We start from the raw sequence: 22,675 nt of genomic DNA, 5'->3' as shown, positions 1-22,675 counted from the left end.
TGAGAGTGTGTGTGAGAGAGAGTATGTATGTGTATATGTGTGTTTGAGAGAGAGAGGGTGTGAGTGTGTATATGAGTGTGTGGGCATGTGTGTGTGTGAGAAACAGAGAGGGAGAATTTGTAGGTGTGTTTGAGAGAGACAGAGTGTGTATGTGTGTGAGAGAGACAGAGTGTGCGTGTGTGTGTGTAAGAGAGAGTGTGCATGTGTCTTTGTGTGTGAGAGAGTGAAAGAATGTGTGTGTGTGAGAGAGAGTGTGTTTGAGAGAGAGAGAATGTGTGTGCGAGAGAGAGAGAATGTGTGTGTGTATGTGCGTGTATGTGTGTGTGTGAGTGAGAGTGGGTGCGTGTGAGAGAGAGAGAATTTGTATGTGTATGTCTGCAAGAGTGTGTTTGCGTGTGTCTGAGAGAGAGAGAGGAAGAATTTGTTGGTGTGTGTGAGAAAGAGTGTGTGCGTGAGATAGTGTGTGTGTGTAAGAGGGAGAAGTGTGTGTGTGTGAGTGAGAGTGTGTGTGTGAGAGAGACAGAGAAAGGGAGAATTTGTGTGTATGAGAGGGAGAGAGTGTGTTTGTGCGTGCATGTGAGAGAGAGAGTGTGTGTGTGAGAGACAGATAGAGAGTGTGTGTGCGTGTGCATGTGAGAGAGAGTGTGTGTGTGCGAGAGTGAGACTGTGTATGAGGGATTGTTGCTGAGTGTGAATGCAAGGGAGCTGCAGAAATGCGGAATTGCATTTTGTGTCTGCAGAAGAGCAAGGTGACTAATTGTACAGAGTGAGAAAGACATCTGGAAGGAGATCTGCAGCAGCTTGTCAGGATGGCCGAGTGGTCTAAGGCGCCAAACTCAAGGAGTGTTAGTCCTTGCTCTGCATCTGGGCTTGTGAATTCTGGTCCCTTTCTAGGGGCGTGGGTTCAAATCCCACTCCTGACATTCTTCCCTTTTCCCCAAACAAACCTTCCCACACCCACACACTGCCCCCACATTTCACAGCTTCTTGGAGAGGAGTCGCTCCCCCTTCACAAAGATGGAAGAGTCCAACCTGTCACTATCAAAGAGAAGGCTGAGGCTTTTACAACAATCTTCAGCCGCAAGTGCCCACCGGATGATCTTACTCAGTCTCCCCCTGTGCTCCCCACCATCACAGACACCATTCTTCCAACAATTCCATTCACTCCGTGTCAGATCAAGAGACACTGGACACTGCAAAGGCTCTGTGCTCTGGCACTGCTCCTGAAGGCTGCTACTCCACAACATGCCCTTCCTCCAGCCAAGTTCTCCCAGGACAGTGACAACACTGGGATCGACCTGGCCATGTGGGAAATTATCCAGGTATGTCCTGGACATAAAAAGCAGGACAAATCCAACTCAGCCAATTCCTCTCCCATCCATCTGTTCCCAATCCTCGGTAAAGTGATGGAAGGGCTCTCCAACAGTGCGATCAAGCAGCACCTGCTCAGTGACACCCAGTTTGGCTTCCCCCAGGGTCACTCAGCTCCTGACCTGATTGTGTTTGTGTGTGTGTGTGAGAGAGAGAGATTGTGTGTGTGTGTGTGTGAGAGATAAAGATTGTGTGTGTGCCTGTGAGTGTGTGTGTGTTTGTGTGTGTGTGTGTGAAGGAGAGAGCGTGTGTGTGTTAGCATGTGTTTGTGTGCGTGTGAGAGAGAGTGTGTGTGTGTGTGTGAGAGAGAGAGGTGTGTGTGTGTGTGTGATTGTGTGTGCCTGTGGGCGTGTGTGTGAGAGAGAGAGTGTGTGTTTGTGTGAAGGAGAGAGAGTGTGTATGTTAGCGTGTGTGTGTGTGTGAGAGAGAGTGCATGTGTGTGTGTGAGCGCAAGAGAGGCAGCGTGTACGTGTGTGTGTTTGTGTGTGTGAGAGTGAGAGAATGTGTGTGAGTATGTGTCTGAGAGTGTGTGTTTGTGTCTGTCTGTGTGTGTGTGAGTGAGAGTGTGTGTGTGAGAGAGACAGAGAAAGGGAGAATTTGTGTGTATGAGAGGGAGAGAGTGTGTTTGTGCGTGCATGTGAGAGAGAGAGTGTGTGTGTGAGAGACAGATAGAGAGTGTGTGTGCGTGTGCATGTGAGAGAGAGTGTGTGTGTGCGAGAGTGAGACTGTGTATGAGGGATTGTTGCTGAGTGTGAATGCAAGGGAGCTGCAGAAATGCGGAATTGCATTTTGTGTCTGCAGAAGAGCAAGGTGACTAATTGTACAGAGTGAGAAAGACATCTGGAAGGAGACCTGCAGCAGCTTGTCTGGATGGCCGAGTGGTCTAAGGCGCCAGACTCAAGGAGTGTTAGTCCTTGCTCTGCATCTGGGCTTGTGAATTCTGGTCCCTTTCTAGGGGCGTGGGTTCAAATCCCACTCCTGACATTCTTCCCTTTTCCCCAAACAAACCTTCCCACACCCACACACTGCCCCCACATTTCACAGCTTCTTGGAGAGGAGTCGCTCCCCCTTCACAAAGATGGAAGAGTCCAACCTGTCACTATCAAAGAGAAGGCTGAGGCTTTTACAACAATCTTCAGCCGCAAGTGCCCACCGGATGATCTTACTCAGTCTCCCCCTGTGCTCCCCACCATCACAGACACCATTCTTCCAACAATTCCATTCACTCCGTGTCAGATCAAGAGACACTGGACACTGCAAAGGCTCTGTGCTCTGGCACTGCTCCTGAAGGCTGCTGCTCCACAACATGCCCTTCCTCCAGCCAAGTTCTCCCAGGACAGTGACAACACTGGGATCGACCTGGCCATGTGGGAAATTATCCAGGTATGTCCTGGACATAAAAAGCAGGACAAATCCAACTCAGCCAATTCCTCTCCCATCCATCTGTTCCCAATCCTCGGTAAAGTGATGGAAGGGCTCTCCAACAGTGCGATCAAGCAGCACCTGCTCAGTGACACCCAGTTTGGCTTCCCCCAGGGTCACTCAGCTCCTGACCTGATTGTGTTTGTGTGTGTGTGTGAGAGAGAGAGATTGTGTGTGTGTGTGTGTGAGAGATAAAGATTGTGTGTGTGCCTGTGAGTGTGTGTGTGTTTGTGTGTGTGTGTGAAGGAGAGAGCGTGTGTGTGTTAGCATGTGTTTGTGTGCGTGTGAGAGAGAGTGTGTGTGTGTGTGAGAGAGAGAGGTGTGTGTGTGTGTGTGTGTGAGATTGTGTGTGCCTGTGGGCGTGTGTGTGAGAGAGAGAGTGTGTGTTTGTGTGAAGGAGAGAGAGTGTGTATGTTAGCGTGTGTGTGTGTGAGAGAGAGTGCATGTGTGTGTGTGAGCGCAAGAGAGGCAGCGTGTACATGTGTGTGTTTGTGTGTGTGAGAGTGAGAGAATGTGTGTGAGTATGTGTCTGAGAGTGTGTGTTTGTGTCTGTCTGCGTGTGTGTGAGTGAGAGTGTGTGTGAGAGAGAGTATGTATGTGTATATGTGTGTTTGAGAGAGAGAGGGTGTGAGTGTGTATATGAGTGTGTGGGCATGTGTGTGTGTGAGAAACAGAGAGGGAGAATTTGTAGGTGTGTTTGAGAGAGACAGAGTGTGTATGTGTGTGAGAGAGACAGAGTGTGCGTGTGTGTGTGTAAGAGAGAGTGTGCATGTGTCTTTGTGTGTGAGAGAGTGAAAGAATGTGTGTGTGTGAGAGAGAGTGTGTTTGAGAGAGAGAGAATGTGTGTGCGAGAGAGAGAGAATGTGTGTGTGTATGTGCGTGTATGTGTGTGTGTGAGTGAGAGTGGGTGCGTGTGAGAGAGAGAGAATTTGTATGTGTATGTCTGCAAGAGTGTGTTTGCGTGTGTCTGAGAGAGAGAGAGGAAGAATTTGTTGGTGTGTGTGAGAAAGAGTGTGTGCGTGAGATAGTGTGTGTGTGTAAGAGGGAGAAGTGTGTGTGTGTGAGTGAGAGTGTGTGTGTGAGAGAGACAGAGAAAGGGAGAATTTGTGTGCATGAGAGGGAGAGAGTGTGTTTGTGCGTGCATGTGAGAGAGAGAGTGTGTGTGTGAGAGACAGATAGAGAGTGTGTGTGCGTGTGCATGTGAGAGAGAGTGTGTGTGTGCGAGAGTGAGACTGTGTATGAGGGATTGTTGCTGAGTGTGAATGCAAGGGAGCTGCAGAAATGCGGAATTGCATTTTGTGTCTGCAGAAGAGCAAGGTGACTAATTGTACAGAGTGAGAAAGACATCTGGAAGGAGATCTGCAGCAGCTTGTCAGGATGGCTGAGTGGTCTAAGGCGCCAAACTCAAGGAGTGTTAGTCCTTGCTCTGCATCTGGGCTTGTGAATTCTGGTCCCTTTCTAGGGGCGTGGGTTCAAATCCCACTCCTGACATTCTTCCCTTTTCCCCAAACAAACCTTCCCACACCCACACACTGCCCCCACATTTCACAGCTTCTTGGAGAGGAGTCGCTCCCCCTTCACAAAGATGGAAGAGTCCAACCTGTCACTATCAAAGAGAAGGCTGAGGCTTTTACAACAATCTTCAGCCGCAAGTGCCCACCGGATGATCTTACTCAGTCTCCCCCTGTGCTCCCCACCATCACAGACACCATTCTTCCAACAATTCCATTCACTCCGTGTCAGATCAAGAGACACTGGACACTGCAAAGGCTCTGTGCTCTGGCACTGCTCCTGAAGGCTGCTACTCCACAACATGCCCTTCCTCCAGCCAAGTTCTCCCAGGACAGTGACAACACTGGGATCGACCTGGCCATGTGGGAAATTATCCAGGTATGTCCTGGACATAAAAAGCAGGACAAATCCAACTCAGCCAATTCCTCTCCCATCCATCTGTTCCCAATCCTCGGTAAAGTGATGGAAGGGCTCTCCAACAGTGCGATCAAGCAGCACCTGCTCAGTGACACCCAGTTTGGCTTCCCCCAGGGTCACTCAGCTCCTGACCTGATTGTGTTTGTGTGTGTGTGTGAGAGAGAGAGATTGTGTGTGTGTGTGTGTGAGAGATAAAGATTGTGTGTGTGCCTGTGAGTGTGTGTGTGTGTGTGTGAAGGAGAGAGCGTGTGTGTGTTAGCATGTGTTTGTGTGCGTGTGAGAGAGAGTGTGTGTGTGTGTGTGAGAGAGAGAGGTGTGTGTGTGTGTGTGATTGTGTGTGCCTGTGGGCGTGTGTGTGAGAGAGAGAGTGTGTGTTTGTGTGAAGGAGAGAGAGTGTGTATGTTAGCGTGTGTGTGTGTGTGAGAGAGAGTGCATGTGTGTGTGTGAGCGCAAGAGAGGCAGCGTGTACGTGTGTGTGTTTGTGTGTGTGAGAGTGAGAGAATGTGTGTGAGTATGTGTCTGAGAGTGTGTGTTTGTGTCTGTCTGTGTGTGTGTGAGTGAGAGTGTGTGTGTGAGAGAGACAGAGAAAGGGAGAATTTGTGTGTATGAGAGGGAGAGAGTGTGTTTGTGCGTGCATGTGAGAGAGAGAGTGTGTGTGTGAGAGACAGATAGAGAGTGTGTGTGCGTGTGCATGTGAGAGAGAGTGTGTGTGTGCGAGAGTGAGACTGTGTATGAGGGATTGTTGCTGAGTGTGAATGCAAGGGAGCTGCAGAAATGCGGAATTGCATTTTGTGTCTGCAGAAGAGCAAGGTGACTAATTGTACAGAGTGAGAAAGACATCTGGAAGGAGATCTGCAGCAGCTTGTCAGGATGGCCGAGTGGTCTAAGGCGCCAGACTCAAGGAGTGTTAGTCCTTGCTCTGCATCTGGGCTTGTGAATTCTGGTCCCTTTCTAGGGGCGTGGGTTCAAATCCCACTCCTGACATTCTTCCCTTTTCCCCAAACAAACCTTCCCACACCCACACACTGCCCCCACATTTCACAGCTTCTTGGAGAGGAGTCGCTCCCCCTTCACAAAGATGGAAGAGTCCAACCTGTCACTATCAAAGAGAAGGCTGAGGCTTTTACAACAATCTTCAGCCGCAAGTGCCCACCGGATGATCTTACTCAGTCTCCCCCTGTGCTCCCCACCATCACAGACACCATTCTTCCAACAATTCCATTCACTCCGTGTCAGATCAAGAGACACTGGACACTGCAAAGGCTCTGTGCTCTGGCACTGCTCCTGAAGGCTGCTACTCCACAACATGCCCTTCCTCCAGCCAAGTTCTCCCAGGACAGTGACAACACTGGGATCGACCTGGCCATGTGGGAAATTATCCAGGTATGTCCTGGACATAAAAAGCAGGACAAATCCAACTCAGCCAATTCCTCTCCCATCCATCTGTTCCCAATCCTCGGTAAAGTGATGGAAGGGCTCTCCAACAGTGCGATCAAGCAGCACCTGCTCAGTGACACCCAGTTTGGCTTCCCCCAGGGTCACTCAGCTCCTGACCTGATTGTGTTTGTGTGTGTGTGTGAGAGAGAGAGATTGTGTGTGTGTGTGTGTGAGAGATAAAGATTGTGTGTGTGCCTGTGAGTGTGTGTGTGTTTGTGTGTGTGTGTGAAGGAGAGAGCGTGTGTGTGTTAGCATGTGTTTGTGTGCGTGTGAGAGAGAGTGTGTGTGTGTGTGAGAGAGAGAGGTGTGTGTGTGTGTGTGTGTGTGTGTGTGTGTGAGATTGTGTGTGCCTGTGGGCGTGTGTGTGAGAGAGAGAGTGTGTGTTTGTGTGAAGGAGAGAGAGTGTGTATGTTAGCGTGTGTGTGTGTGAGAGAGAGTGCATGTGTGTGTGTGAGCGCAAGAGAGGCAGCGTGTACATGTGTGTGTTTGTGTGTGTGAGAGTGAGAGAATGTGTGTGAGTATGTGTCTGAGAGTGTGTGTTTGTGTCTGTCTGCGTGTGTGTGAGTGAGAGTGTGTGTGAGAGAGAGTATGTATGTGTATATGTGTGTTTGAGAGAGAGAGGGTGTGAGTGTGTATATGAGTGTGTGGGCATGTGTGTGTGTGAGAAACAGAGAGGGAGAATTTGTAGGTGTGTTTGAGAGAGACAGAGTGTGTATGTGTGTGAGAGAGACAGAGTGTGCGTGTGTGTGTGTAAGAGAGAGTGTGCATGTGTCTTTGTGTGTGAGAGAGTGAAAGAATGTGTGTGTGTGAGAGAGAGTGTGTTTGAGAGAGAGAGAATGTGTGTGCGAGAGAGAGAGAATGTGTGTGTGTATGTGCGTGTATGTGTGTGTGTGAGTGAGAGTGGGTGCGTGTGAGAGAGAGAGAATTTGTATGTGTATGTCTGCAAGAGTGTGTTTGCGTGTGTCTGAGAGAGAGAGAGGAAGAATTTGTTGGTGTGTGTGAGAAAGAGTGTGTGCGTGAGATAGTGTGTGTGTGTAAGAGGGAGAAGTGTGTGTGTGTGAGTGAGAGTGTGTGTGTGAGAGAGACAGAGAAAGGGAGAATTTGTGTGCATGAGAGGGAGAGAGTGTGTTTGTGCGTGCATGTGAGAGAGAGAGTGTGTGTGTGAGAGACAGATAGAGAGTGTGTGTGCATGTGCATGTGAGAGAGAGTGTGTGTGTGCGAGAGTGAGACTGTGTATGAGGGATTGTTGCTGAGTGTGAATGCAAGGGAGCTGCAGAAATGCGGAATTGCATTTTGTGTCTGCAGAAGAGCAAGGTGACTAATTGTACAGAGTGAGAAAGACATCTGGAAGGAGATCTGCAGCAGCTTGTCAGGATGGCTGAGTGGTCTAAGGCGCCAAACTCAAGGAGTGTTAGTCCTTGCTCTGCATCTGGGCTTGTGAATTCTGGTCCCTTTCTAGGGGCGTGGGTTCAAATCCCACTCCTGACATTCTTCCCTTTTCCCCAAACAAACCTTCCCACACCCACACACTGCCCCCACATTTCACAGCTTCTTGGAGAGGAGTCGCTCCCCCTTCACAAAGATGGAAGAGTCCAACCTGTCACTATCAAAGAGAAGGCTGAGGCTTTTACAACAATCTTCAGCCGCAAGTGCCCACCGGATGATCTTACTCAGTCTCCCCCTGTGCTCCCCACCATCACAGACACCATTCTTCCAACAATTCCATTCACTCCGTGTCAGATCAAGAGACACTGGACACTGCAAAGGCTCTGTGCTCTGGCACTGCTCCTGAAGGCTGCTACTCCACAACATGCCCTTCCTCCAGCCAAGTTCTCCCAGGACAGTGACAACACTGGGATCGACCTGGCCATGTGGGAAATTATCCAGGTATGTCCTGGACATAAAAAGCAGGACAAATCCAACTCAGCCAATTCCTCTCCCATCCATCTGTTCCCAATCCTCGGTAAAGTGATGGAAGGGCTCTCCAACAGTGCGATCAAGCAGCACCTGCTCAGTGACACCCAGTTTGGCTTCCCCCAGGGTCACTCAGCTCCTGACCTGATTGTGTTTGTGTGTGTGTGTGAGAGAGAGAGATTGTGTGTGTGTGTGTGTGAGAGATAAAGATTGTGTGTGTGCCTGTGAGTGTGTGTGTGTGTGTGTGAAGGAGAGAGCGTGTGTGTGTTAGCATGTGTTTGTGTGCGTGTGAGAGAGAGTGTGTGTGTGTGTGTGAGAGAGAGAGGTGTGTGTGTGTGTGTGATTGTGTGTGCCTGTGGGCGTGTGTGTGAGAGAGAGAGTGTGTGTTTGTGTGAAGGAGAGAGAGTGTGTATGTTAGCGTGTGTGTGTGTGTGAGAGAGAGTGCATGTGTGTGTGTGAGCGCAAGAGAGGCAGCGTGTACGTGTGTGTGTTTGTGTGTGTGAGAGTGAGAGAATGTGTGTGAGTATGTGTCTGAGAGTGTGTGTTTGTGTCTGTCTGTGTGTGTGTGAGTGAGAGTGTGTGTGTGAGAGAGACAGAGAAAGGGAGAATTTGTGTGTATGAGAGGGAGAGAGTGTGTTTGTGCGTGCATGTGAGAGAGAGAGTGTGTGTGTGAGAGACAGATAGAGAGTGTGTGTGCGTGTGCATGTGAGAGAGAGTGTGTGTGTGCGAGAGTGAGACTGTGTATGAGGGATTGTTGCTGAGTGTGAATGCAAGGGAGCTGCAGAAATGCGGAATTGCATTTTGTGTCTGCAGAAGAGCAAGGTGACTAATTGTACAGAGTGAGAAAGACATCTGGAAGGAGATCTGCAGCAGCTTGTCAGGATGGCCGAGTGGTCTAAGGCGCCAGACTCAAGGAGTGTTAGTCCTTGCTCTGCATCTGGGCTTGTGAATTCTGGTCCCTTTCTAGGGGCGTGGGTTCAAATCCCACTCCTGACATTCTTCCCTTTTCCCCAAACAAACCTTCCCACACCCACACACTGCCCCCACATTTCACAGCTTCTTGGAGAGGAGTCGCTCCCCCTTCACAAAGATGGAAGAGTCCAACCTGTCACTATCAAAGAGAAGGCTGAGGCTTTTACAACAATCTTCAGCCGCAAGTGCCCACCGGATGATCTTACTCAGTCTCCCCCTGTGCTCCCCACCATCACAGACACCATTCTTCCAACAATTCCATTCACTCCGTGTCAGATCAAGAGACACTGGACACTGCAAAGGCTCTGTGCTCTGGCACTGCTCCTGAAGGCTGCTACTCCACAACATGCCCTTCCTCCAGCCAAGTTCTCCCAGGACAGTGACAACACTGGGATCGACCTGGCCATGTGGGAAATTATCCAGGTATGTCCTGGACATAAAAAGCAGGACAAATCCAACTCAGCCAATTCCTCTCCCATCCATCTGTTCCCAATCCTCGGTAAAGTGATGGAAGGGCTCTCCAACAGTGCGATCAAGCAGCACCTGCTCAGTGACACCCAGTTTGGCTTCCCCCAGGGTCACTCAGCTCCTGACCTGATTGTGTTTGTGTGTGTGTGTGAGAGAGAGAGATTGTGTGTGTGTGTGTGTGAGAGATAAAGATTGTGTGTGTGCCTGTGAGTGTGTGTGTGTTTGTGTGTGTGTGTGAAGGAGAGAGCGTGTGTGTGTTAGCATGTGTTTGTGTGCGTGTGAGAGAGAGTGTGTGTGTGTGTGAGAGAGAGAGGTGTGTGTGTGTGTGTGTGTGTGTGTGTGTGTGAGATTGTGTGTGCCTGTGGGCGTGTGTGTGAGAGAGAGAGTGTGTGTTTGTGTGAAGGAGAGAGAGTGTGTATGTTAGCGTGTGTGTGTGTGAGAGAGAGTGCATGTGTGTGTGTGAGCGCAAGAGAGGCAGCGTGTACATGTGTGTGTTTGTGTGTGTGAGAGTGAGAGAATGTGTGTGAGTATGTGTCTGAGAGTGTGTGTTTGTGTCTGTCTGCGTGTGTGTGAGTGAGAGTGTGTGTGAGAGAGAGTATGTATGTGTATATGTGTGTTTGAGAGAGAGAGGGTGTGAGTGTGTATATGAGTGTGTGGGCATGTGTGTGTGTGAGAAACAGAGAGGGAGAATTTGTAGGTGTGTTTGAGAGAGACAGAGTGTGTATGTGTGTGAGAGAGACAGAGTGTGCGTGTGTGTGTGTAAGAGAGAGTGTGCATGTGTCTTTGTGTGTGAGAGAGTGAAAGAATGTGTGTGTGTGAGAGAGAGTGTGTTTGAGAGAGAGAGAATGTGTGTGCGAGAGAGAGAGAATGTGTGTGTGTATGTGCGTGTATGTGTGTGTGTGAGTGAGAGTGGGTGCGTGTGAGAGAGAGAGAATTTGTATGTGTATGTCTGCAAGAGTGTGTTTGCGTGTGTCTGAGAGAGAGAGAGGAAGAATTTGTTGGTGTGTGTGAGAAAGAGTGTGTGCGTGAGATAGTGTGTGTGTGTAAGAGGGAGAAGTGTGTGTGTGTGAGTGAGAGTGTGTGTGTGAGAGAGACAGAGAAAGGGAGAATTTGTGTGCATGAGAGGGAGAGAGTGTGTTTGTGCGTGCATGTGAGAGAGAGAGTGTGTGTGTGAGAGACAGATAGAGAGTGTGTGTGCATGTGCATGTGAGAGAGAGTGTGTGTGTGCGAGAGTGAGACTGTGTATGAGGGATTGTTGCTGAGTGTGAATGCAAGGGAGCTGCAGAAATGCGGAATTGCATTTTGTGTCTGCAGAAGAGCAAGGTGACTAATTGTACAGAGTGAGAAAGACATCTGTCAGGAGATCTGCAGCAGCTTGTCAGGATGGCTGAGTGGTCTAAGGCGCCAAACTCAAGGAGTGTTAGTCCTTGCTCTGCATCTGGGCTTGTGAATTCTGGTCCCTTTCTAGGGGCGTGGGTTCAAATCCCACTCCTGACATTCTTCCCTTTTCCCCAAACAAACCTTCCCACACCCACACACTGCCCCCACATTTCACAGCTTCTTGGAGAGGAGTCGCTCCCCCTTCACAAAGATGGAAGAGTCCAACCTGTCACTATCAAAGAGAAGGCTGAGGCTTTTACAACAATCTTCAGCCGCAAGTGCCCACCGGATGATCTTACTCAGTCTCCCCCTGTGCTCCCCACCATCACAGACACCATTCTTCCAACAATTCCATTCACTCCGTGTCAGATCAAGAGACACTGGACACTGCAAAGGCTCTGTGCTCTGGCACTGCTCCTGAAGGCTGCTACTCCACAACATGCCCTTCCTCCAGCCAAGTTCTCCCAGGACAGTGACAACACTGGGATCGACCTGGCCATGTGGGAAATTATCCAGGTATGTCCTGGACATAAAAAGCAGGACAAATCCAACTCAGCCAATTCCTCTCCCATCCATCTGTTCCCAATCCTCGGTAAAGTGATGGAAGGGCTCTCCAACAGTGCGATCAAGCAGCACCTGCTCAGTGACACCCAGTTTGGCTTCCCCCAGGGTCACTCAGCTCCTGACCTGATTGTGTTTGTGTGTGTGTGTGAGAGAGAGAGATTGTGTGTGTGTGTGTGTGAGAGATAAAGATTGTGTGTGTGCCTGTGAGTGTGTGTGTGTTTGTGTGTGTGTGTGTGAAGGAGAGAGCGTGTGTGTGTTAGCATGTGTTTGTGTGCGTGTGAGAGAGAGTGTGTGTGTGTGTGTGAGAGAGAGAGGTGTGTGTGTGTGTGTGATTGTGTGTGCCTGTGGGCGTGTGTGTGAGAGAGAGAGTGTGTGTTTGTGTGAAGGAGAGAGAGTGTGTATGTTAGCGTGTGTGTGTGTGTGAGAGAGAGTGCATGTGTGTGTGTGAGCGCAAGAGAGGCAGCGTGTACGTGTGTGTGTTTGTGTGTGTGAGAGTGAGAGAATGTGTGTGAGTATGTGTCTGAGAGTGTGTGTTTGTGTCTGTCTGTGTGTGTGTGAGTGAGAGTGTGTGTGTGAGAGAGACAGAGAAAGGGAGAATTTGTGTGTATGAGAGGGAGAGAGTGTGTTTGTGCGTGCATGTGAGAGAGAGAGTGTGTGTGTGAGAGACAGATAGAGAGTGTGTGTGCGTGTGCATGTGAGAGAGAGTGTGTGTGTGCGAGAGTGAGACTGTGTATGAGGGATTGTTGCTGAGTGTGAATGCAAGGGAGCTGCAGAAATGCGGAATTGCATTTTGTGTCTGCAGAAGAGCAAGGTGACTAATTGTACAGAGTGAGAAAGACATCTGGAAGGAGATCTGCAGCAGCTTGTCAGGATGGCCGAGTGGTCTAAGGCGCCAGACTCAAGGAGTGTTAGTCCTTGCTCTGCATCTGGGCTTGTGAATTCTGGTCCCTTTCTAGGGGCGTGGGTTCAAATCCCACTCCTGACATTCTTCCCTTTTCCCCAAACAAACCTTCCCACACCCACACACTGCCCCCACATTTCACAGCTTCTTGGAGAGGAGTCGCTCCCCCTTCACAAAGATGGAAGAGTCCAACCTGTCACTATCAAAGAGAAGGCTGAGGCTTTTACAACAATCTTCAGCCGCAAGTGCCCACCGGATGATCTTACTCAGTCTCCCCCTGTGCTCCCCACCATCACAGACACCATTCTTCCAACAATTCCATTCACTCCGTGTCAGATCAAGAGACACTGGACACTGCAAAGGCTCTGTGCTCTGGCACTGCTCCTGAAGGCTGCTACTCCACAACATGCCCTTCCTCCAGCCAAGTTCTCCCAGGACAGTGACAACACTGGGATCGACCTGGCCATGTGGGAAATTATCCAGGTATGTCCTGGACATAAAAAGCAGGACAAATCCAACTCAGCCAATTCCTCTCCCATCCATCTGTTCCCAATCCTCGGTAAAGTGATGGAAGGGCTCACCAACACTGCTATCAAGCAGAACCTGCTCAGTGACACCCAGTTTGGCTTCCCCCAGGGTCACTCAGCTCCTGACCTGATTGTGTTTGTGTGTGTGTGTGAGAAAAAGAGATTGTGTGTGTGTGTGTGTGAGAGATAAAGATTGTGTGTGTGCCTGTGAGTGTGTGTGTGTTTGTGTGTGTGTGAAGGAGAGAGCGTGTGTGTGTTAGCATGTGTTTGTGTGCGTGTGAGAGAGAGTGTGTGTGTGTGTGTGAGAGAGAGAGGTGTGTGTGTGTGTGTGTGTGTGTGTGTGTGTGTGTGAGATTGTGTGTGCCTGTGGGCGTGTGTGTGAGAGAGAGAGTGTGTGTTTGTGTGAAGGAGAGAGAGTGTGTATGTTGGCGTGTGTGTGTGTGAGAGAGAGTGCATGTGTGTGTGTGAGCGCAAGAGAGGCAGCGTGTACGTGTGTGTTTGTGTGAGAGTGAGAGAATGTGTGTGAGTATGTGTCTGAGAGTGTGTGTTTGTGTCTGTCTGTGTGTGTGAGTGAGAGTGTGTGTGAGAGAGAGTATGTATGTGTATATGTGTGTTTGAGAGAGAGAGGGTGTGAGTGTGTATATGAGTGTGTGGGCATGTGTGTGTGTGAGAAACAGAGAGGGAGAATTTGTAGGTGTGTTTGAGAGAGACAGAGTGTGTATGTGTGTGAGAGAGACAGAGTGTGCGTGTGTGTGTGTAAGAGAGAGTGTGCATGTGTCTTTGTGTGTGAGAGAGTGAAAGAATGTGTGTGTGTGAGAGAGAGTGTGTTTGAGAGAGAGAGAATGTGTGTGCGAGAGAGAGATTGTGTGTGTGTATGTGCGTGTATATGTGTGTGTGAGTGAGAGTGGGTGCGTGTGAAAGAGAGAGAATTTGTATGTGTATGTCTGCAAGAGTGTGTTTGCGTGTGTCTGAGAGAGAGAGAGGAAGAATTTGTTGGTGTGTGTGAGAAAGAGTGTGTGTGTGAGAGAGTGCGTGTGTCTGTGTGTGTGTAAGAGGGAGAAGTGTGTGTGTGTGAGTGAGAGTGTGTGTGTGAGAGAGACAGAGAAAGGGAGAATTTGTGTGTATGAGAGGGAGAGAGTGTGTTTGTGCGTGCATGTGAGAGAGAGAGTGTGTGTGTGAGAGACAGATAGAGAGTGTGTGTGCGTGTGCATGTGAGAGAGAGTGTGTGTGTGCGAGAGTGAGACTGTGTATGAGGGATTGTTGCTGAGTGTGAATGCAAGGGAGCTGCAGAAATGCGGAATTGCATTTTGTGTCTGCAGAAGAGCAAGGTGACTAATTGTACAGAGTGAGAAAGACATCTGGAAGGGGATGTGCCGCAGCTTGTCAGGATGGCCGAGTGGTCTAAGGCGCCAGATTCATGATGTGTTAGTCCTTGCTCTGCATCTGGGCTTGTGAATTCTGGTCCCTTTCTAGGGGCGTGGGTTCAATTCCCGCTCCGGACGTTCTTCCCTTTTCCCCAAACAAACCTTCCCACACCCACACACTGCCCCCACATTTCACAGCTTCTTGGAGAGGAGTCGCTCCCCCTTCACAAAGATGGAAGAGTCCAACCTGTCACTATCAAAGAGAAGGCTGAGGCTTTTACAACAATCTTCAGCCGCAAGTGCCCACCGGATGATCTTACTCAGTCTCCCCCTGTGCTCCCCACCATCACAGACACCATTCTTCCAACAATTCCATTCACTCCGTGTCAGATCAAGAGACACTGGACACTGCAAAGGCTCTGTGCTCTGGCACTGCTCCTGAAGGCTGCTACTCCACAACATGCCCTTCCTCCAGCCAAGTTCTCCCAGGACAGTGACAACACTGGGATCGACCTGGCCATGTGGGAAATTATCCAGGTATGTCCTGGACATAAAAAGCAGGACAAATCCAACTCAGCCAATTCCTCTCCCATCCATCTGTTCCCAATCCTCGGTAAAGTGATGGAAGGGCTCTCCAACAGTGCGATCAAGCAGCACCTGCTCAGTGACACCCAGTTTGGCTTCCCCCAGGGTCACTCAGCTCCTGACCTGATTGTGTTTGTGTGTGTGTGTGAGAGAGAGAGATTGTGTGTGTGTGTGTGTGAGAGATAAAGATTGTGTGTGTGCCTGTGAGTGTGTGTGTGTTTGTGTGTGTGTGTGAAGGAGAGAGCGTGTGTGTGTTAGCATGTGTTTGTGTGCGTGTGAGAGAGAGTGTGTGTGTGTGTGAGAGAGAGAGAGGTGTGTGTGTGTGTGTGATTGTGTGTGCCTGTGGGCGTGTGTGTGAGAGAGAGAGTGTGTGTTTGTGTGAAGGAGAGAGAGTGTGTATGTTAGCGTGTGTGTGTGTGAGAGAGAGTGCATGTGTGTGTGTGAGCGCAAGAGAGGCAGCGTGTACGTGTGTGTGTTTGTGTGTGTGAGAGTGAGAGAATGTGTGTGAGTATGTGTCTGAGAGTGTGTGTTTGTGTCTGTCTGCGTGTGTGTGAGTGAGAGTGTGTGTGAGAGAGAGTATGTATGTGTATATGTGTGTTTGAGAGAGAGAGGGTGTGAGTGTGTATATGAGTGTGTGGGCATGTGTGTGTGTGAGAAACAGAGAGGGAGAATTTGTAGGTGTGTTTGAGAGAGACAGAGTGTGTATGTGTGTGAGAGAGACAGAGTGTGCGTGTGTGTGTGTAAGAGAGAGTGTGCACGTGTCTTTGTGTGTGAGAGAGTGAAAGAATGTGTGTGTGTGAGAGAGAGTGTGTTTGAGAGAGAGAGAATGTGTGTGCGAGAGAGAGAGAATGTGTGTGTGTATGTGCGTGTATGTGTGTGTGTGAGTGAGAGTGGGTGCGTGTGAGAGAGAGAGAATTTGTATGTGTATGTCTGCAAGAGTGTGTTTGCGTGTGTCTGAGAGAGAGAGAGGAAGAATTTGTTGGTGTGTGTGAGAAAGAGTGTGTGTGTGAGATAGTGTGTGTGTGAGAGAGTGCGTGTGTCTGTGTGTGTGTAAGAGGGAGAAGTGTGTGTGTGTGAGTGAGAGTGTGTGTGTGAGAGAGACAGAGAAAGGGAGAATTTGTGTGCATGAGAGGGAGAGAGTGTGTTTGTGCGTGCATGTGAGAGAGAGAGTGTGTGTGTGAGAGACAGATAGAGAGTGTGTGTGCGTGTGCATGTGAGAGAGAGTGTGCGTGTGTGTGCGAGAGTGAGACTGTGTATGAGGGATTGTTGCTGAGTGTGAATGCAAGGGAGCTGCAGAAATGCGGAATTGCATTTTGTGTCTGCAGAAGAGCAAGGTGACTAATTGTACAGAGTGAGAAAGACATCTGGAAGGACATCTGCAGCAGCTTGTCAGGATGGCCGAGTGGTTTAAGGCGCCAGACTCAAGGAGTGTTAGTCCTTGCTCTGCATCTGGGCTTGTGAATTCTGGTCCCTTTCTAGGGGCGTGTGTTCAAATCCCACTCCTGACATTCTTCCCTTTTCCCCAAACAAACCTTCCCACACCCACACACTGCCCCCACATTTCACAGCTGCTTGGAGAGGAGTCGCTCCCCCTTCACAAAGATGGAAGAGTCCAACCTGTCACTATCAAAGAGAAGGCTGAGGCTTTTACAACAATTTTCAGCCGCAAGTGCCCACCGGATGATCTTACTCAGTCTCCCCCTGTGCTCCCCACCATCACAGACACCATTCTTCCAACAATTCCATTCACTCCCTGTCAGATCAAGAGACACTGGACACTGCAAAGGCTCTGTGCTCTGGCACTGCTCCTGAAGGCTGCTACTCCACAACATGCCCTTCCTCCAGCCAAGTTCTCCCAGGACAGTGACAACACTGGGATCGACCTGGCCATGTGGGAAATTATCCAGGTATGTCCTGGACATAAAAAGCAGGACAAATCCAACTCAGCCAATTCCTCTCCCATCCATCTGTTCCCAATCCTCGGTAAAGTGATGGAAGGGCTCACCAACAGTGCTATCAAGCAGCACCTGCTCAGTGACACCCAGTTTGGCTTCCCCCAGGGTCACCCAGCTCCTGACCTGATTGTGTTTGTGTGTGTGTGTGAGAGAGAGAGATTGTGTGTGTGTGTGTGTGAGAGATAAAGATTGTGTGTGTGCCTGTGAGTGTGTGTGTGTTTGTGTGTGTGTGTGAAGGAGAGAGCGTGTGTGTGTTAGCATGTGTTTGTGTGCGTGTGAGAGAGAGTGTGTGTGTGTGTGTGTGAGAGAGAGAGGTGTGTGTGTGTGTGTGATTGTGTGTGCCTGTGGGCGTGTGTGTGAGAGAGAGAGTGTGTGTTTGTGTGAAGGAGAGAGAGTGTGTATGTTAGCGTGTGTGTGTGTGAGAGAGAGTGCATGTGTGTGTGTGAGCGCAAGAGAGGCAGCGTGTACGTGTGTGTGTTTGTGTGTGTGAGAGTGAGAGAATGTGTGTGAGTATGTGTCTGAGAGTGTGTGTTTGTGTCTGTCTGTGTGTGTGTGAGTGAGAGTGTGTGTGTGAGAGAGACAGAGAAAGGGAGAATTTGTGTGTATGAGAGGGAGAGAGTGTGTTTGTGCGTGCATGTGAGAGAGAGAGTGTGTGTGTGAGAGACAGATAGAGAGTGTGTGTGCGTGTGCATGTGAGAGAGAGTGTGCGTGTGTGTGCGAGAGTGAGACTGTGTATGAGGGATTGTTGCTGAGTGTGAATGCAAGGGAGCTGCAGAAATGCGGAATTGCATTTTGTGTCTGCAGAAGAGCAAGGTGACTAATTGTACAGAGTGAGAAAGACATCTGGAAGGAGATCTGCAGCAGCTTGTCAGGATGGCCGAGTGGTCTAAGGCGCCAGACTCAAGGAGTGTTAGTCCTTGCTCTGCATCTGGGCTTGTGAATTCTGGTCCCTTTCTAGGGGCGTGGGTTCAAATCCCACTCCTGACATTCTTCCCTTTTCCCCAAACAAACCTTCCCACACCCACACACTGCCCCCACATTTCACAGCTTCTTGGAGAGGAGTCGCTCCCCCTTCACAAAGATGGAAGAGTCCAACCTGTCACTATCAAAGAGAAGGCTGAGGCTTTTACAACAATCTTCAGCCGCAAGTGCCCACCGGATGATCTTACTCAGTCTCCCCCTGTGCTCCCCACCATCACAGACACCATTCTTCCAACAATTCCATTCACTCCGTGTCAGATCAAGAGACACTGGACACTGCAAAGGCTCTGTGCTCTGGCACTGCTCCTGAAGGCTGCTACTCCACAACATGCCCTTCCTCCAGCCAAGTTCTCCCAGGACAGTGACAACACTGGGATCGACCTGGCCATGTGGGAAATTATCCAGGTATGTCCTGGACATAAAAAGCAGGACAAATCCAACTCAGCCAATTCCTCTCCCATCCATCTGTTCCCAATCCTCGGTAAAGTGATGGAAGGGCTCACCAACACTGCTATCAAGCAGAACCTGCTCAGTGACACCCAGTTTGGCTTCCCCCAGGGTCACTCAGCTCCTGACCTGATTGTGTTTGTGTGTGTGTGTGAGAAAAAGAGATTGTGTGTGTGTGTGTGTGAGAGATAAAGATTGTGTGTGTGCCTGTGAGTGTGTGTGTGTTTGTGTGTGTGTGAAGGAGAGAGCGTGTGTGTGTTAGCATGTGTTTGTGTGCATGTGAGAGAGAGTGTGTGTGTGTGTGTGAGAGAGAGAGGTGTGTGTGTGTGTGTGTGTGTGTGTGTGTGTGTGAGATTGTGTGTGCCTGTGGGCGTGTGTGTGAGAGAGAGAGTGTGTGTTTGTGTGAAGGAGAGAGAGTGTGTATGTTGGCGTGTGTGTGTGTGAGAGAGAGTGCATGTGTGTGTGTGAGCGCAAGAGAGGCAGCGTGTACGTGTGTGTTTGTGTGAGAGTGAGAGAATGTGTGTGAGTATGTGTCTGAGAGTGTGTGTTTGTGTCTGTCTGTGTGTGTGAGTGAGAGTGTGTGTGAGAGAGAGTATGTATGTGTATATGTGTGTTTGAGAGAGAGAGGGTGTGAGTGTGTATATGAGTGTGTGGGCATGTGTGTGTGTGAGAAACAGAGAGGGAGAATTTGTAGGTGTGTTTGAGAGAGACAGAGTGTGTATGTGTGTGAGAGAGACAGAGTGTGCGTGTGTGTGTGTAAGAGAGAGTGTGCATGTGTCTTTGTGTGTGAGAGAGTGAAAGAATGTGTGTGTGTGAGAGAGAGTGTGTTTGAGAGAGAGAGAATGTGTGTGCGAGAGAGAGATTGTGTGTGTGTATGTGCGTGTATATGTGTGTGTGAGTGAGAGTGGGTGCGTGTGAAAGAGAGAGAATTTGTATGTGTATGTCTGCAAGAGTGTGTTTGCGTGTGTCTGAGAGAGAGAGAGGAAGAATTTGTTGGTGTGTGTGAGAAAGAGTGTGTGTGTGAGAGAGTGCGTGTGTCTGTGTGTGTGTAAGAGGGAGAAGTGTGTGTGTGTGAGTGAGAGTGTGTGTGTGAGAGAGACAGAGAAAGGGAGAATTTGTGTGTATGAGAGGGAGAGAGTGTGTTTGTGCGTGCATGTGAGAGAGAGAGTGTGTGTGTGAGAGACAGATAGAGAGTGTGTGTGCGTGTGCATGTGAGAGAGAGTGTGTGTGTGCGAGAGTGAGACTGTGTATGAGGGATTGTTGCTGAGTGTGAATGCAAGGGAGCTGCAGAAATGCGGAATTGCATTTTGTGTCTGCAGAAGAGCAAGGTGACTAATTGTACAGAGTGAGAAAGACATCTGGAAGGAGATGTGCCGCAGCTTGTCAGGATGGCCGAGTGGTCTAAGGCGCCAGATTCATGATGTGTTAGTCCTTGCTCTGCATCTGGGCTTGTGAATTCTGGTCCCTTTCTAGGGGCGTGGGTTCAATTCCCGCTCCGGACGTTCTTCCCTTTTCCCCAAACAAACCTTCCCACACCCACACACTGCCCCCACATTTCACAGCTTCTTGGAGAGGAGTCGCTCCCCCTTCACAAAGATGGAAGAGTCCAACCTGTCACTATCAAAGAGAAGGCTGAGGCTTTTACAACAATCTTCAGCCGCAAGTGCCCACCGGATGATCTTACTCAGTCTCCCCCTGTGCTCCCCACCATCACAGACACCATTCTTCCAACAATTCCATTCACTCCGTGTCAGATCAAGAGACACTGGACACTGCAAAGGCTCTGTGCTCTGGCACTGCTCCTGAAGGCTGCTACTCCACAACATGCCCTTCCTCCAGCCAAGTTCTCCCAGGACAGTGACAACACTGGGATCGACCTGGCCATGTGGGAAATTATCCAGGTATGTCCTGGACATAAAAAGCAGGACAAATCCAACTCAGCCAATTCCTCTCCCATCCATCTGTTCCCAATCCTCGGTAAAGTGATGGAAGGGCTCTCCAACAGTGCGATCAAGCAGCACCTGCTCAGTGACACCCAGTTTGGCTTCCCCCAGGGTCACTCAGCTCCTGACCTGATTGTGTTTGTGTGTGTGTGTGAGAGAGAGAGATTGTGTGTGTGTGTGTGTGAGAGATAAAGATTGTGTGTGTGCCTGTGAGTGTGTGTGTGTTTGTGTGTGTGTGTGAAGGAGAGAGCGTGTGTGTGTTAGCATGTGTTTGTGTGCGTGTGAGAGAGAGTGTGTGTGTGTGTGAGAGAGAGAGAGAGGTGTGTGTGTGTGTGATTGTGTGTGCCTGTGGGCGTGTGTGTGAGAGAGAGAGTGTGTGTTTGTGTGAAGGAGAGAGAGTGTGTATGTTAGCGTGTGTGTGTGTGAGAGAGAGTGCATGTGTGTGTGTGAGCGCAAGAGAGGCAGCGTGTACGTGTGTGTGTTTGTGTGTGTGAGAGTGAGAGAATGTGTGTGAGTATGTGTCTGAGAGTGTGTGTTTGTGTCTGTCTGCGTGTGTGTGAGTGAGAGTGTGTGTGAGAGAGAGTATGTATGTGTATATGTGTGTTTGAGAGAGAGAGGGTGTGAGTGTGTATATGAGTGTGTGGGCATGTGTGTGTGTGAGAAACAGAGAGGGAGAATTTGTAGGTGTGTTTGAGAGAGACAGAGTGTGTATGTGTGTGAGAGAGACAGAGTGTGCGTGTGTGTGTGTAAGAGAGAGTGTGCATGTGTCTTTGTGTGTGAGAGAGTGAAAGAATGTGTGTGTGTGAGAGAGAGTGTGTTTGAGAGAGAGAGAATGTGTGTGCGAGAGAGAGAGAATGTGTGTGTGTATGTGCGTGTATGTGTGTGTGTGAGTGAGAGTGGGTGCGTGTGAGAGAGAGAGAATTTGTATGTGTATGTCTGCAAGAGTGTGTTTGCGTGTGTCTGAGAGAGAGAGAGGAAGAATTTGTTGGTGTGTGTGAGAAAGAGTGTGTGTGTGAGATAGTGTGTGTGTGAGAGAGTGCATGTGTCTGTGTGTGTGTAAGAGGGAGAAGTGTGTGTGTGTGAGTGAGAGTGTGTGTGTGAGAGAGACAGAGAAAGGGAGAATTTGTGTGTATGAGAGGGAGAGAGTGTGTTTGTGCGTGCATGTGAGAGAGAGAGTGTGTGTGTGAGAGACAGATAGAGAGTGTGTGTGCGTGTGCATGTGAGAGAGAGTGTGTGTGTGCGAGAGTGTGAATGTGTATGAGGGATTGTTGCTGAGTGTGAATGCAAGGGAGCTGCAGAAATGCGGAATTGCATTTTGTGTCTGCACAAGAGCAAGGTGACTAATTGTACAGAGTGAGAAAGACATCTGGAAGGAGATCTGCAGCAGCTTGTCAGAATGGCCGAGTGGTCTAAGGCACTTGCCTCAGGGAGTGTTAGTTCTTGCTCTGCATCTGGGCTTGTGAATTCTGGTCCTTTTCTAGGGGCGTGGGTTCAATTCCCGCTCCGGACATTCTTCCCTTTTCCCCAAACAAACCTTCCCACACCCACACACTGCCCCCACATTTCACAGCTTCTTGGAGAGGAGTCGCTCCCCCTTCACAAAGATGGAAGAGTCCAACCTGTCACTATCAAAGAGAAGGCTGAGGCTTTTACAACAATCTTCAGCCGCAAGTGCCCACCGGATGATCTTACTCAGTCTCCCCCTGTGCTCCCCACCATCACAGACACCATTCTTCCAACAATTCCATTCACTCCGTGTCAGATCAAGAGACACTGGACACTGCAAAGGCTCTGTGCTCTGGCACTGCTCCTGAAGGCTGCTACTCCACAACATGCCCTTCCTCCAGCCAAGTTCTCCCAGGACAGTGACAACACTGGGATCGACCTGGCCATGTGGGAAATTATCCAGGTATGTCCTGGACATAAAAAGCAGGACAAATCCAACTCAGCCAATTCCTCTCCCATCCATCTGTTCCCAATCCTCGGTAAAGTGATGGAAGGGCTCTCCAACAGTGCGATCAAGCAGCACCTGCTCAGTGACACCCAGTTTGGCTTCCCCCAGGGTCACTCAGCTCCTGACCTGATTGTGTTTGTGTGTGTGTGTGAGAGAGAGAGATTGTGTGTGTGTGTGTGTGAGAGATAAAGATTGTGTGTGTGCCTGTGAGTGTGTGTGTGTTTGTGTGTGTGTGTGTGAAGGAGAGAGCGTGTGTGTGTTAGCATGTGTTTGCGTGCGTGTGAGAGAGAGTGTGTGTGTGTGTGTGAGAGAGAGAGGTGTGTGTGTGTGTGTGTGATTGTGTGTGCCTGTGGGCGTGTGTGTGAGAGAGAGAGTGTGTGTTTGTGTGAAGGAGAGAGAGTGTGTATGTTAGCGTGTGTGTGTGTGAGAGAGAGTGCATGTGTGTGTGTGAGCGCAAGAGAGGCAGCGTGTACGTGTGTGTGTTTGTGTGTGTGAGAGTGAGAGAATGTGTGTGAGTATGTGTCTGAGAGTGTGTGTTTGTGTCTGTCTGTGTGTGTGTGA

At 49.7% G+C, this 22,675-nt stretch overlaps 12 non-coding genes across 12 annotated transcripts; all 12 read left to right on the top strand.

The window, feature by feature from the left end:
- Positions 1-803: 803 nt before the first annotated feature.
- trnal-caa (transfer RNA leucine (anticodon CAA)) lies at positions 804-923 on the top strand. The gene is made up of 2 exons: positions 804-841; positions 878-923. It is a non-coding gene; the product is annotated as a tRNA-Leu (tRNA).
- A 1,312-nt stretch (positions 924-2,235) lies between these two features.
- trnal-caa (transfer RNA leucine (anticodon CAA)) lies at positions 2,236-2,355 on the top strand. The gene is made up of 2 exons: positions 2,236-2,273; positions 2,310-2,355. It is a non-coding gene; the product is annotated as a tRNA-Leu (tRNA).
- Positions 2,356-4,164: 1,809 nt separating this feature from the next.
- On the top strand, positions 4,165-4,284 carry trnal-caa (transfer RNA leucine (anticodon CAA)). The gene is made up of 2 exons: positions 4,165-4,202; positions 4,239-4,284. It is a non-coding gene; the product is annotated as a tRNA-Leu (tRNA).
- A 1,302-nt stretch (positions 4,285-5,586) lies between these two features.
- trnal-caa (transfer RNA leucine (anticodon CAA)) lies at positions 5,587-5,706 on the top strand. The gene is made up of 2 exons: positions 5,587-5,624; positions 5,661-5,706. It is a non-coding gene; the product is annotated as a tRNA-Leu (tRNA).
- A 1,821-nt stretch (positions 5,707-7,527) lies between these two features.
- On the top strand, positions 7,528-7,647 carry trnal-caa (transfer RNA leucine (anticodon CAA)). Its single transcript has 2 exons — positions 7,528-7,565; positions 7,602-7,647. It is a non-coding gene; the product is annotated as a tRNA-Leu (tRNA).
- A 1,302-nt stretch (positions 7,648-8,949) lies between these two features.
- Positions 8,950-9,069, top strand: trnal-caa (transfer RNA leucine (anticodon CAA)). The gene is made up of 2 exons: positions 8,950-8,987; positions 9,024-9,069. It is a non-coding gene; the product is annotated as a tRNA-Leu (tRNA).
- Positions 9,070-10,890: 1,821 nt separating this feature from the next.
- Positions 10,891-11,010, top strand: trnal-caa (transfer RNA leucine (anticodon CAA)). Its single transcript has 2 exons — positions 10,891-10,928; positions 10,965-11,010. It is a non-coding gene; the product is annotated as a tRNA-Leu (tRNA).
- Positions 11,011-12,322: 1,312 nt separating this feature from the next.
- On the top strand, positions 12,323-12,442 carry trnal-caa (transfer RNA leucine (anticodon CAA)). Its single transcript has 2 exons — positions 12,323-12,360; positions 12,397-12,442. It is a non-coding gene; the product is annotated as a tRNA-Leu (tRNA).
- A 1,825-nt stretch (positions 12,443-14,267) lies between these two features.
- On the top strand, positions 14,268-14,387 carry trnam-cau (transfer RNA methionine (anticodon CAU)). The gene is made up of 2 exons: positions 14,268-14,305; positions 14,342-14,387. It is a non-coding gene; the product is annotated as a tRNA-Met (tRNA).
- Positions 14,388-16,222: 1,835 nt separating this feature from the next.
- Positions 16,223-16,342, top strand: trnal-caa (transfer RNA leucine (anticodon CAA)). Its single transcript has 2 exons — positions 16,223-16,260; positions 16,297-16,342. It is a non-coding gene; the product is annotated as a tRNA-Leu (tRNA).
- Positions 16,343-17,656: 1,314 nt separating this feature from the next.
- trnal-caa (transfer RNA leucine (anticodon CAA)) lies at positions 17,657-17,776 on the top strand. Its single transcript has 2 exons — positions 17,657-17,694; positions 17,731-17,776. It is a non-coding gene; the product is annotated as a tRNA-Leu (tRNA).
- A 1,823-nt stretch (positions 17,777-19,599) lies between these two features.
- On the top strand, positions 19,600-19,719 carry trnam-cau (transfer RNA methionine (anticodon CAU)). Its single transcript has 2 exons — positions 19,600-19,637; positions 19,674-19,719. It is a non-coding gene; the product is annotated as a tRNA-Met (tRNA).
- The last annotated feature ends 2,956 nt before the right edge of the window (positions 19,720-22,675 follow it).

The sequence above is a fragment of the Chiloscyllium punctatum genome, chromosome 17 (assembly GCF_047496795.1).
Source record: "Chiloscyllium punctatum isolate Juve2018m chromosome 17, sChiPun1.3, whole genome shotgun sequence".
NCBI classification, from domain to species: domain Eukaryota; kingdom Metazoa; phylum Chordata; class Chondrichthyes; order Orectolobiformes; family Hemiscylliidae; genus Chiloscyllium; species Chiloscyllium punctatum.
The sequence above is the reverse complement of the archived record's forward strand: the minus strand, read 5'-3'. Positions and strand labels throughout refer to the sequence as shown.